We start from the raw sequence: 12,524 nt of genomic DNA, 5'->3' as shown, positions 1-12,524 counted from the left end.
TCAACAGCCAGCGAGAGAAAGGAACGAGGCAGCACAGGAGGATACAAGAAAGGGGGAAAGCAGAGTGTTGACAACAACATGTCTCCTGCCTCTGGCTGCCTGTTCCCCCCCCCCCCCCCCGGTTTATTTTCATATTTAATATAAGCTCCAGAGAATCATAGAATTAAAAAATGAAAGGGCGCGAAGGAACGAGGGAGCCAGAGGAGGATGTGATAGGTGGGAAGGCGGGACGTCAGCCAATCACTTCGTCCTGCCCTGGAAGATGCGGCCACATGTCAAAAGGCGATTGGACTCCCCCAACGACTCATCAGTTTTAACACGGTGCACATTCAAACATTGCTCAAAAGTCGCGTTGAATCGCAACTGTAAATATGCACATTATTAGGTTAAAAACATGGTGCTGCTGCGAATGGACAGCAGCGTCATGTGTCCTAAAATGCGAATCTGCGCATTTACTTCGGTGTAAAGAGCCTGTGTAGATGTGCCCTTTGAGGCTTTTGCACTTGTTCTATAGCTAGTGAGGGGCAATTTGTGGCCTTCCAGATGTTTTGGCCTATAACTCCCATCATCCCTCACCATTGACTAAACTGGCAAGGACTGATGGGAGCCCAAACATCTGGAGGGCCACAAGCTCCCCACCCCACCCTGTACGCTTTCTAAGTTTGTAATAGAGTAGAGCCGATTATTCTAATCTCTGTTTCTAATCCCTTTGCTAATTCTGTATGTGGGACAGCGGAGTTTTAGGTCACACAAAAAGCAAAGATAGCCTTTTCGGCAAGAAGGAACATGCAAAACAAAATTTCCAGAATTGACAGGACTCTTCATCAGTCAAGACAGTAAATAAAGAAGGGAGGCAGAGGGGCTGGCAATACAACCATGGAGCCTGCATTTGGGTACCACTTTAAGATGGAAAATGGGAGAAAACTGGAGACATTCCAGTTATTTATTTATTGCATTTATATCCTGCCATTAATCCTCCTCTCCATTTTATCCTCACAACAACCCTGCGAGGTGGGTTGGACAAGAGTCTGTGCCAGGCCCAAAGTCACCCACTGAGCTTCCATGGCTGAGTGGGGACTGGAACCCGGCTCTCCCGACTCCCAGTCTGACACTCTAGCCACTACACCACACTGGCTCTCAAGTTCCCTAAATAGTAGGAAAAGTGAACAAAATTAATTTCTCCCTGATCTTTGTCAAAAGGTTAGAACGAGAGACTGCTGATAGCAGACTCAACCAGCGCTGCTAAGAAGGGTTCATCTCAGCACACAAGAGAAGCTACCTGCCTATGTCAGCAGGTTCAGAAGTTAGAACAAATCCTTCTTGTTTGTTTAAACTGGCTGCAATACCAAGTTCTGTATCATTTGTTAATGAACTACACTGGTTGGTTAGGGTACAGTTAGTGTGGTTTCATCCAAGGGAGATTCTGAAGAATTGACCTTCTTTCACCCCACATCCCTGCCTTCGACCTCTTGGCCAAACTTCTGTAGAGTCCTCTGAATCCATTAGTGGGTGCAACTAGAACTGAGCAACCAAGATGGTGAAAGAGCGGGAAACCACATCCTATGAGGCGAACATGAAACCACGTTGCAGGGGGCGAACACGAAATCTCTCAGTTGCCATTAGAGTAGAGGGGGGAGATACGTGATTTCCCCAGCCATGGAGAAATAGCATTTTTTCGCCCTCCAGCTGATGGGGGCCTTAAAGGCCCTGTTAATAGGGCCCTTACGGCCCCCATTGGTGGGGGCTGACACAAGAAGAAATAATCCCAAAACATTTTATAAAAGCCAATTAATGGAAACCAGGGCAGACATGCCCCTGAGGAGATTATAGAAAATACACAGCAGTGTTTTGGTTTTGGTTGTTTTTTAAGTTCTTGCAGATTTTATTTCCCATGAAGCTCAACAAAAAAAATTAATTAAAACCAAAACTTGTGTCAGGCCTATGTGTCAAAACACAAAGCCAAAGACAATAAATAAACTGGCAGCTTTTCATGTGGGCAAAAAAGCCCATTAAAATCATTTATTGCCACAAAAATAAATGAGTTCTTTGCCAAAAAGCTTGTCTTTTGTGAAATGAAAATATTTCATATTGTAGCATTCCTGCATGCAGCAAATTCCTTGTTCCACAGACGGGCATAGATAGATCATAGAATCATAGAATAGTCGAGTTGGAAAGGGCCTATAAGGCCATCAAGTCCAACCTGGCAGCTCAATGCAGGAATCCACCTCAAAGTATCCCTGCCAGATGGTTGTCCAGCTGCCTCTTGAAGGCCTCTAGGGTGGGAGAGCTCACGACCTCCCTAGGTCATGGGTTCCATTGTTGTACTGCTCTAACAGTCAGGAAGTTTTTCCTGATGTCCAGCCAGAATCTGGCTCCCTTTAATTTGAGCCCATTATTTCGTGTCCTGCACTCTGGGAGGATCGAGAAGAGATCCTGGCCCTCCTCTGTATGACAACTTTTTAAGTATTTGAAGAGTGCTCTCATGTCTCCCCTCAATCTTCTCTTCTCCAGGCTAAACATGCCCAGTTCTTTCAGTCTCTCTTCATAGGGCTTTGTTTCCAGACCCCTGATCATCCTCATGGCTCTCCTTTGAATGCGCTCCAGCTTGTCTGCATCCTTCCTGAAGTGTGGATCCCAGAACTGGGCACAATACTCAAGGTAAGGCCTGACCAGTGTCATATGGAGAGGAACCAGTACTTCATGCAATTTGGAAGCTATACTTCTTTTAATGCAGCCCAAAAATAGCATTTGCTTTTTTTGCAGCCACATCACACTGTTGGCTCATATTCAGCTTGTGATCTACAACAATTCCAAGATCCTTGTCACTTGTAGTATTTATTTATTTATTAAATTTATATACTGCCCCATAGCTGAAGCTCTCTGAGCAGTTTACAAAAGTTAAAAACAGTGAACATTAAAAAGTATACAAAATTTTAAACTAGCGGTTCTCAACCGGTGGGTCACGAGCCCTTTGGGGGTCGAACGACCCTTTCACAGGGGTCGCCTAAGACCATCGGAAAACACATATTTCAATTTGTAACAATGAAAATACATCCTGCATATCAGATATTTACATTACGATTCATAACAGTAGCAAAATTACAGTTATGAAGTAGCAACGAAAATAATTTTATGGTTGGGGGTCACCACAACACGAGGAACTGTATTAAAGGGTCGCGGCATTAGGAAGGTTGAGAACCACTGTTTTAAACCATCAAAAATATAAAAACAACAGTATAAAACAACAGTATCCATTTAAATAAGTATTGCTGAGTTGAGTATCCCCATCTTGTAACTGTGCATTTGGTTTATTTTTCCTAGGTGTAGAACTTGGCATTTATCCCTATTAAATTTCGTTCTCTTGTTTTTAGCCCAGCACTCCAGCCTATCAAGATCACTTTGAAGTTTGTTTCTATCTTCCAGGGTATTTATTAGTTATCCCACCCAATTTTGTGTCATCTGCAAATTTGATAAGCGTTCCCTGCACCTCCTCGTCCAAATCATTAATAAAAATGTTGAAGAGCACTGGGCCCAGGACTGAGCCCTGCGGCACCCCACTCGTTGCCTCTCCCCAGTTTGAGAAGGTACCATTGGTAAGCACTCTTTGAGTCTGAATCTGTAGCCAACTGTAGATAGTTGTTCCATGTAGCCCACTTTTAGCTAGTTTGCTAATCAAAATGTCATGGGGCGCTTTGTCAAAAGCTTTGTCAAGATATATTATGTCCACAGCATTCCCACAGTCCATGGGGGAGGTTACCTGATCAAAGAATGAGATCAGATTAGTCTGGCAGGATTTGTTCTTTACAAATCCATGCTGGCTTCTAGTAATCACTGCATTGTTTTCAAAGTGCTAACAGATCGACTTCTTTGCTCCAAAAAGTTTCCAGGGATGGATGTCAGACTGACTGATCTGTAGTTCCCAGGTTCCTCCCCCCACTTCAGCTGTCTTCCATGATTTTGCAAAGCTAATAGTGGTTCTGAGAGTTCTTCCGCTAGCTCCTTTATTACTCTAGTATGCAGTGCATTGGGCCCTGGAGATTTGGATCTCAAGCTGCAATCCTGCCCCTTCAGCTTGTACTTCACTTTTGCCAGGGGGTCATAGACATTGTTTGGGGGTGGCAGGATGGCTGTGAATTGTAATATTTTTATTATTTCTTTCTTTTCAAATAATACAGGCACAACATTAAACATGTAAGAAATGCTGCTTTACCCAGTGGATAAAAAATGAGGTTTCCCCAGTGACACCAATGACAAATTGGCTGTTTCTGCCACAATTAAGATTCACTCATGAATGTCACAGATAGGGCAGAGGTTGTTAATTCACTGTAGCTACTTTCTCTTTTGTTGCAGAATTGAGGTCCAAGCACTACTTTTCTATTACACAACCTCTAGGTGGCACTGTGGTATAGCAGAATAACACAAACACACAAGAGGAAATCATACTTTCTTTTGTTTTCACAATTAAATGCTGCATTTTCCCAGCTCTAAAAAAAAAAAAAAAACTAGCCAAAAATGCTGGTTAGACACAGAAAACTGAAGGGTTAAAATGTCTTCTAAAGAACCCATAAACAACCATTAGGGAACGACAAGCACATAATAAATGCCTTATGTAGAAAAGCCCAAAAGGAACATACTTAGGAGTGGAAATGATTGGCTAGACAAAGCAAGAGGTGAGGGAATGGAACAGGCTGCTTAGGTAGTTGATGTGAAAGGTGGATTTGAGAATGAAGAGCAGCAGTGAGGGAGTCATGGCTGGCACAGAGGGAAGCTAATGAAAGCCTTCATGAGACAAAGAAGAAAGCAGTGAAAGGAGTTGAGAATAAGCACCTGAGTTAGCAGAAGACATAAATGCAATAGACTCACCATGGTAACAGTGTTACTGCTTTATTTAAATGCTGGAAGCACTTGTTTATTCTGACCTCATTGTCACGTGTATTGACTTCCCTTTCTTTATTATCTGAACTCTATCCTTGCCATTTCCTGTATTTTATACATTTGGTTTCATTTTGCCCTGTTGTTTAGATTAATTGCATTTAGAGCAACTGTGATTCTGCTATAGTACCAATGCAAGCCTTGAGTTTAGAAAACCACATTACGCTGGCATAACCTTTTGTGGATTGGATGACAGCATCCAACAGAAACCACTTCTTCCTGCCCACGGAACATCCAGCCCACAAAAACGGATGCCATCATTCATCTGTTAAATGAGGTTGGGGGAGGCTATGTGAAATCCTTAAGGGGTCACAAGACACCCTGTCATAGCAACGCCTAAAAGCAAAAGCCCTTCTTCAGCCTGTGAGAAGCATGCTGCTGTCCTCCATGTCATGGAACTACATTCACAGGCCATGTTTAATTCCTGTTATCTGAGGCTGGATTTATTTAAAACAAAACAACACTCTTGGGCTTTGTTCCCTCTGTGTGTCAGAAAACCCCTTTACAACAGCGGTACGACTTTATTACGCGCAGAATGTATTGATGTGCTGTCAAATCAGACCACATTTAAGAAACCTGACTGTGCTCCCATTCATTGCTTTGGCGACAATCAAAAAGCAAGAGTGAGACATGATCATTCTGTGAAGACACCATGATGGGAAGGCAGACCATTAGATTTGGATACATGGGGAGACATGATAGCACTCTTCAAATACTTAAAAGGTTGTCACACAGAGGAGGGCCAGGAGCTCTTCTCGATCCTCCCAGAGTGCAGGACACGGAATAACGGGCTCAAGTTACAGGAAGCCAGATTCCAGCTGGACGTCAGGAAAAACTTCCTGACTGTTAGAGCAGTATGACAATGGAATCAGTTGCCTGGTGAGGTCGTGGGCTCTCCCACACTAGAGGCCTTCAAGAGGCAGCTGGACAGCCACCTGTCAGGGATGCTTTAGGGTGGATTCCTGCATTGAGCAGGGGGTTGGACTCGATGGCCTTGTAGGCCCCTTCCAACTCTGCTATTCTATGATTCTATGAAAAGAAGAGCCATCCCTCATACCCCAGATACTTGGCATGTAAAGTACAGAAGCATACAGCATTATCTTTACCTTAGAGATCATGTATGTATGTGCTTTATTCAAAACATTTTTAAGAACATAAGAAGACCCCTTATGGATCACACCAAGGGTGCATCTAGTCCAGCACTCTGTCCACACAGTGGCCAACCAGCTGTTGACCAGGGACCAACAAGCAGGACATGAGTGTAACAGCACCCTCCCACCCGTATTCCCCATCAAATGATGTACATAGGCATACTACCTCTGATACTGGAGGTAGCATAGAGCCATGAGGACTAGTAGCCCTTGATAGCCCTCTCCTCCATGAGTTTGTCTAACCCTCATTTAAAAGCCATCCAAATTGGTGGCCATCACTACATCTTGTGGCAGTGAATCCCATAGCTTGACTATGTGCTGCATGAAGAAGTCCTTCCTATTATCTGTCCTGGATCTCCCACCCATCAGCTTCATTATCTCTCATCGAAAGGCCTCCAGAGTGGCTTACCAGAATCAATTGACCATCTCTTTCCTCAGGGTTACAATCTAGAAAGATACGAGACACAGGGAAAGGCATTGTGAGGGAGGGCGGGGGAACAGGTCAGTTGGTGTCTGATGAAGGTGCCACGACTGGGAATATATCTATTTTGGTCCCGGTTGTACTCAGGTTTGCCCTACATCTATTGTCCTTCCGGGCTGGGCTGTTCTTCTTTTTGTTCTACTCTTCTGTAGTTTCTCTCCTACCTTTAAGCCGAAGCTTAATCTGTTCCTTCTCCAGTCCCCTCAGGACAATGGATGCTGGTGGCAGTGGGGTGATGTCAGAACCAGCCAGAACTCTAAAAGGGGCTATACAAGTGTGAAACCAATAGCAGATTAGCACCTTGGATAGTTTCTTTAAAATTCTGATTGAAACCCAGAGCAGATTTGGATCTTGGATAGCTCCTTTAGAGTTCCGACTGAAACCCAGAGCGAACTCTAGGTTTCACTAGAGTTCACTAGAGGGCAACCAGGATGATCAGGGGTCTGGAAACAAAGCCCTATGAAGAGAGACTGAAAGAACTGGGCAGGTTTAGCCTGGAGAAGAGAAGATTGAGGGGAAACGTGATAGCACTCTTCCAATACTTAAAAGGTTGTCACACAGAGGAGGGCCAGGATCTTCTCGATCCTCCCAGAGTACAGGACTAGAGGCCAAAAGGGCGAGGGACACCAAGCAGAGGCCATTTTCTTTTTTTTGAGACCCTTCCCTTCTCCAGGCAGGCGCTCCTTTTTGGAAAATAAAATGGGGAGATACAGTAAAGTATAAATATTCCCCCCGATATTGGCACGCCACATAAAGAGGGTGTTATGGGGTGGGGTGGGAGGAGTTAGAATCATAGAATAACGGGCTCAAGTTACAGGAAGCCAGATTCCAGCTGGACGTCAGGAAAAACTTCCTGACTGTTAGAGCAGTGCAACGGTGGAATCAGCTACCTAGGGAGGTTGTGGGCTCTCCCACACTAGAGGCCTTCAAGAGGCAGCTGGACAACCACCTGTCAGGGATGCTTTAGGGTGGATTCCTGCATTGAGCAGGGGGTTGGACTCGATGACCTTGTAGGCCCCTTCCAACTCTGCTATTCTATGATTCTATGAATTCATCGCCCCATTGACATTGGATACCCCAGCCTCCACTGCCTCAGGACAAGATGTTTCCTCAGAACTCCTTCTGGAGGCAGATGTGGGAGGGAGGTCCATCACTAGGAACTATCTTGTCCAAATCCAAAGCTGAGTTGGACCATCCCCATGAGACTACCCCTGGCCAAGGGTTGAATGTCACATGAGCCTTCAGGGAGCCCTGACCTGATGTAACTACCTTACCTGGATCAGGATGGCTATCGACTACAACTGAATTGCAACTAGAAAACTCTCATGTATGAAATATCACCACTTATCTATGATTAAGTGTCCTCAAATGCCATTACAAGTAATCAAATACTGTCAAATGTCATATTCTGGAAGCAAATATCATCAGATGTTGAGCACAGATCGCAGATCCACAGCCAAGGTTTTAACAGTCAGCGTACCTTTGTCACTTTATACATCACTCAGAGAACTCTTGCTATTGTGTGGCTGATAAATTGAATAAACAAGTGAACAAATAGATAAATTAAATTCACAGAGAAGAATTTGGAGGATTTTTTATTAGCAAAATTTATTTCAAATCTAAGGCAAGACATTTGTGCTGAAGAAGACAAATATATATTTTTTAAAATGAGAACCGAAAGTGATTGAGAACAGCTTCTCTTCCCGTACATTTCTGTTATCCAATTATCACATCTTCAAATAGGTCTTGTAGGCTCTTTAAACAATACAGCAACCTGTGACACCTCTTTACCAGGGAGGAAAGCAAGGTATGCACACACACCACAAACAACGTTCCCTCTTTCAAACTGCCTTCAATGTCTATTTCAACAATTCTTTGATCATCCTTGAAAGCTGATAATTTCCCATTAATTGTCTGTTAGAAAAACAGCCCTACGCAGTAACAGAGCAGAACCTAATTATTGAATCAAGCAAGCATTAGCTACATTTTGCGAATTCCTCCATTGTCATTTTCCCAGCTCCACAGGAAGGAATATAAACATAGTTACGCAAGTGTAATTATGGCACTTGGAGGCGGTGTGTGTAATTCCTTTATTGCTGAATGTTAGCAATGATAAGGCGTTCTGCTTTGCATTATTAACCTCCACCTCTTCCCACCAGAACAACATAAACATCAGTTAATTGCTGGGCTTGTGTATCCTGGGTGACTGAAATGATGCAGCAGCATCTAGGACATCTAGCAGCGTTACCTGAATCCCAAGTCTGGTTGCACAGTGTCGCCATCGATGGTGGCAAACAATGACGTAATAAGCCTTCTGGTTCTGCTGCTTTCACGGGACTGCAACATGCTGCCCTGGGAAGGGAAAGTGAAGGGAGGCCCACTCTGGATCCTGGCACCAGCCAGGAGACAAAGATCCGCTGCCTTCCAGGATGAGCATTGTGGTGAGGCCGAGGCCAGAGAGGGAGCAGTTGTAGGGCGTGAACTTCCCCCTTCCCCAGGAGAAAGAACATTCGATTCTAGCAGCACGCGATCTTGGGACTAAACAGCTGAAGGGATGTCAAGTTCTGCCCCCTCCATAAGAGCATCAGAAGAGCCCTGATGCTGGATCAGACCAAGGGTCCATCTAGCCCAGCACTCTGTTCACACAGTGGCCAACCAGCTGTTGACTAGGGACCCACAAAGCAGGACATGGTGCAGCAGCACCCTCCTGCCCATGTTCCCCAGCAACTGGTGCACACAAACTTACTGCCTCAGATACTAAAGGTAGCTCATTGATAACCTTCTCCTCCAGGAATGTATCCAACCCCCTTTAAAAGCCATCCGAATTCGGGGCCATCGCTACATCTTGTGGTAGTGAGTTCCATAGTTTAACTATGCGCTGTGGGAAGAAGTCCTTCTTTTTATTTGTCCTGACTCTCCCACCAATCAGCTTCCTGGGATGACCCCACTGGGTTCTAGTACTTTGAGAGAAGGAGAAAAATGTCTCCCTGTCTGCATTCTCCACACCATGCCTAATTCTGTACACTTCTATCATGTCTCTTAGCCAGGAGTCTAAGGGCTCCTGCGATGGCTGGGTTTTGTGTTGTGTGTATGCATATTATTGCAATCTATTGTAAGCTGCTTTTAGGATCATTTGATCTAAAGACAGGAAAGATACAAATAAATAAATGTGCCAAATACTGAGAGTTGTAGGATTTTTTTCTGTCTAAACATGCATAGGATTGCACCTTCGCTGTATTTATTTATAAAGAAGGCAGTGATAAGCACCCGAAAGGATGCAACACACAGCTGATGGGCTATGTTCAGCTGTGCGCTTCTTGCATAAATCAGCTTTGTGTCTTTTCAGTCCTCTTTTTCCTGTTCAAGTCATCAGCATGAAAAACATGGTGATCTCTGCTTTGAAGACTGCCAGCTCTAAGCTGTTTTTCTTTCTTTCCCCAAAACAGGACATTAATCCCCTGACAGCAGTATTTGTATTGTTACCACAGTAACATACAGTAGGTGCCTTTTCAGCATCCTGCCAGGCATGTGGGAACTACTCACCCATCTCATGAGCAAACCCTGCGTGACTGTGAGAACATCTCAACCACCTTCTCACATGAACTTTTCTCATGGAACAGGCTTTGGGCACACACTGGGCATGTTCGCATGATATAACGGCCTATCATGGGTTAATTTGCCAGCCACCATTTTGAATCATGGCTTGTTGTATTGTCTGAACCCTAAAACAGCCAGTGGGTTATGCAAAGGTTGTTGTTATGCAAAGGAACTGTTGTTGTTGTTGTTTAAATGGATACTGTTGTTTTTAAATTTTTGATGGTTTTAAATTTTGTATACTTAGGGTGGCAAGAATATACGGAAGATCTGTATAGGAAGGATAATAATATCGGGGATAGCTCAGACGGTGTGGTCAGTGAGTTAGAGCCAGACATCCTGAAGAGTGAGGTCGAATGGGCCTTAAGAAGCATTGCTAATAACAAGGCAGCAGGAGACGACGGTATCCCAGCTGAACTGTTTAAAATATTGCAAGATGATGCTGTCAAGGTGATGCATGCCATATGCCAGCAAATCTGGAAAACACAAGAATGGCCATCAGACTGGAAAAAATCAACTTATATCCCCATACCAAAAAAGGGAAACACTAAAGAATGTTCCAACTATCGTACAGTGGCACTTATTTCACATGCCAGCAAGGTAATGCTCAAGATCCTGCAAGGTAGACTCCAGCAATTCATGGAGCGAGAATTGCCAGATGTACAAGCTGGGTTTAGAAAAGGCAGAGGAACTAGAGACCAAATTGCCAATATCCGCTGGATAATGGAGAAAGCCAGGGAGTTCCAGAAAAACATCTACTTCTGTTTTATCGACTATTCTAAACTGTGTGGATCATAACAAACTGTGGCAAGTTCTTGGTGGTATGGGGATACCAAGTCATCTTGTCTGCCTCCTGAGGAATCTGTATAACGAACAAGTAGCAACGGTAAGAACAGACCATGGAACAACGGACTGGTTTAAGATTGGGAAAGGAGTACGGCAGGGTTGTATACTCTCACCTTATCTATTCAACTTGTATGCAGAACACATCATGCGACGTGCTGGGCTTGACGAATCCAAGGCTGGAGTTAAAATTGCAGGAAGAAACATTAACAACCTCAGATATGCAGATGACACCACTTTGATGGCTGAAAGCGAGGAGGAGCTGAGGAGCCTTATGACAAAGGTGAAAGAAGAAAGTGCAAAAGCCGGGTTGCAGTTAAACCTCAAAAAAACCAAGATTATGGCAACCAGCTTGATTGATAACTGGCAAATAGAGGGAGAAAACGTGGAGGCAGTGACAGACTTTGTATTTCGGGCGCAAAGATTACTGCAGACGCTGACTGCAGACAGGAAATCAGAAGACGTTGACTTCTTGGGAGGAGAGCAATGACAAATCTTTATAAAATAGTTAAGAGCAGAGACACCACACTGACAACAAAGGTCCGCATAGTTAAAGCAATGGTATTCCCCGTAGTAACCTATGGCTGCGAGAGCTGGACCATAAGGAAAGCGGAGCGAAGGAAGAGAGATGCTTTTGAACTGTGGTGTTGGAGGAAAATTCTGAGAGTGCCGTGGACTGCAAGAAGATCAAACCAGTCCATACTCCAGGAAATAAAGCCAGACTGCTCACTTGAGGAAATGGTATTAAAGGCAAAACTGAAGTACTTTGGCCACATAATGAGAAGACAGGATACCCTGGAGAAGAGGCGGATGCTAGGGAAAGTGGAAGGCAAAAGGAAGAGGGGCCAACCAAGGGCAAGATGGATGGATGATATTCTGGAGGTGACAGACTTGACCTTGGGGGAGCTAGGGGTGGCGACAGCCGACAGAAAGCTCTGGCGTGGGCTGGTCCATGAAGTCACGAAGAGTCGGAAACGACTGAACGAATAAACAACAAAAATACTTAGGGTGACCATACGAAAAGGAGGACAGGGCTCCTGTGTCTTTAAAGTTGTATAGAAAAGGGAATTTCAGCAAGTGTCATTTGAATGCATGTAGCACCTGGTGAAATTTTGTCTTCCTCATAACAGTTAAAGCTGCAGGAGTCCTGCCCTATTGACCAGATACAAAAGAGAGGAGGGCACCTGCAGCTTTAACTGTTGCGATGAAGAGGGAATTTCACCAGATGCTGTATGCATAAAAATGATACCTGCTGAAAATACCTTTTCTCTACAACTGTTAATGATACAGGAGCCCTGTCCTCCTTTTCATATGGTCACCCTAGTATACTTTTTAATGTTCACTGTTTTTAACTTTTGTAAACCGCCCAGGGAGCTTCAGCTATGGGGCGGTATATAAATAAAATAAATAAATAAATAAATAAATTTTAACTCTCTAATAACCCTCAGCAGTTGGATTTGGGTGCCACGGCAACCCACAGTTGGTGGTTGTAAATTCACAATGGCAGCCAGCTCCTGTTGCAG

The sequence above is a fragment of the Elgaria multicarinata genome, chromosome 12 (assembly GCF_023053635.1).
Source record: "Elgaria multicarinata webbii isolate HBS135686 ecotype San Diego chromosome 12, rElgMul1.1.pri, whole genome shotgun sequence".
In the NCBI taxonomy this organism is placed as follows: Eukaryota; Metazoa; Chordata; class Lepidosauria; order Squamata; family Anguidae; genus Elgaria; species Elgaria multicarinata.
This window is presented reverse-complemented; position numbering follows the sequence as displayed.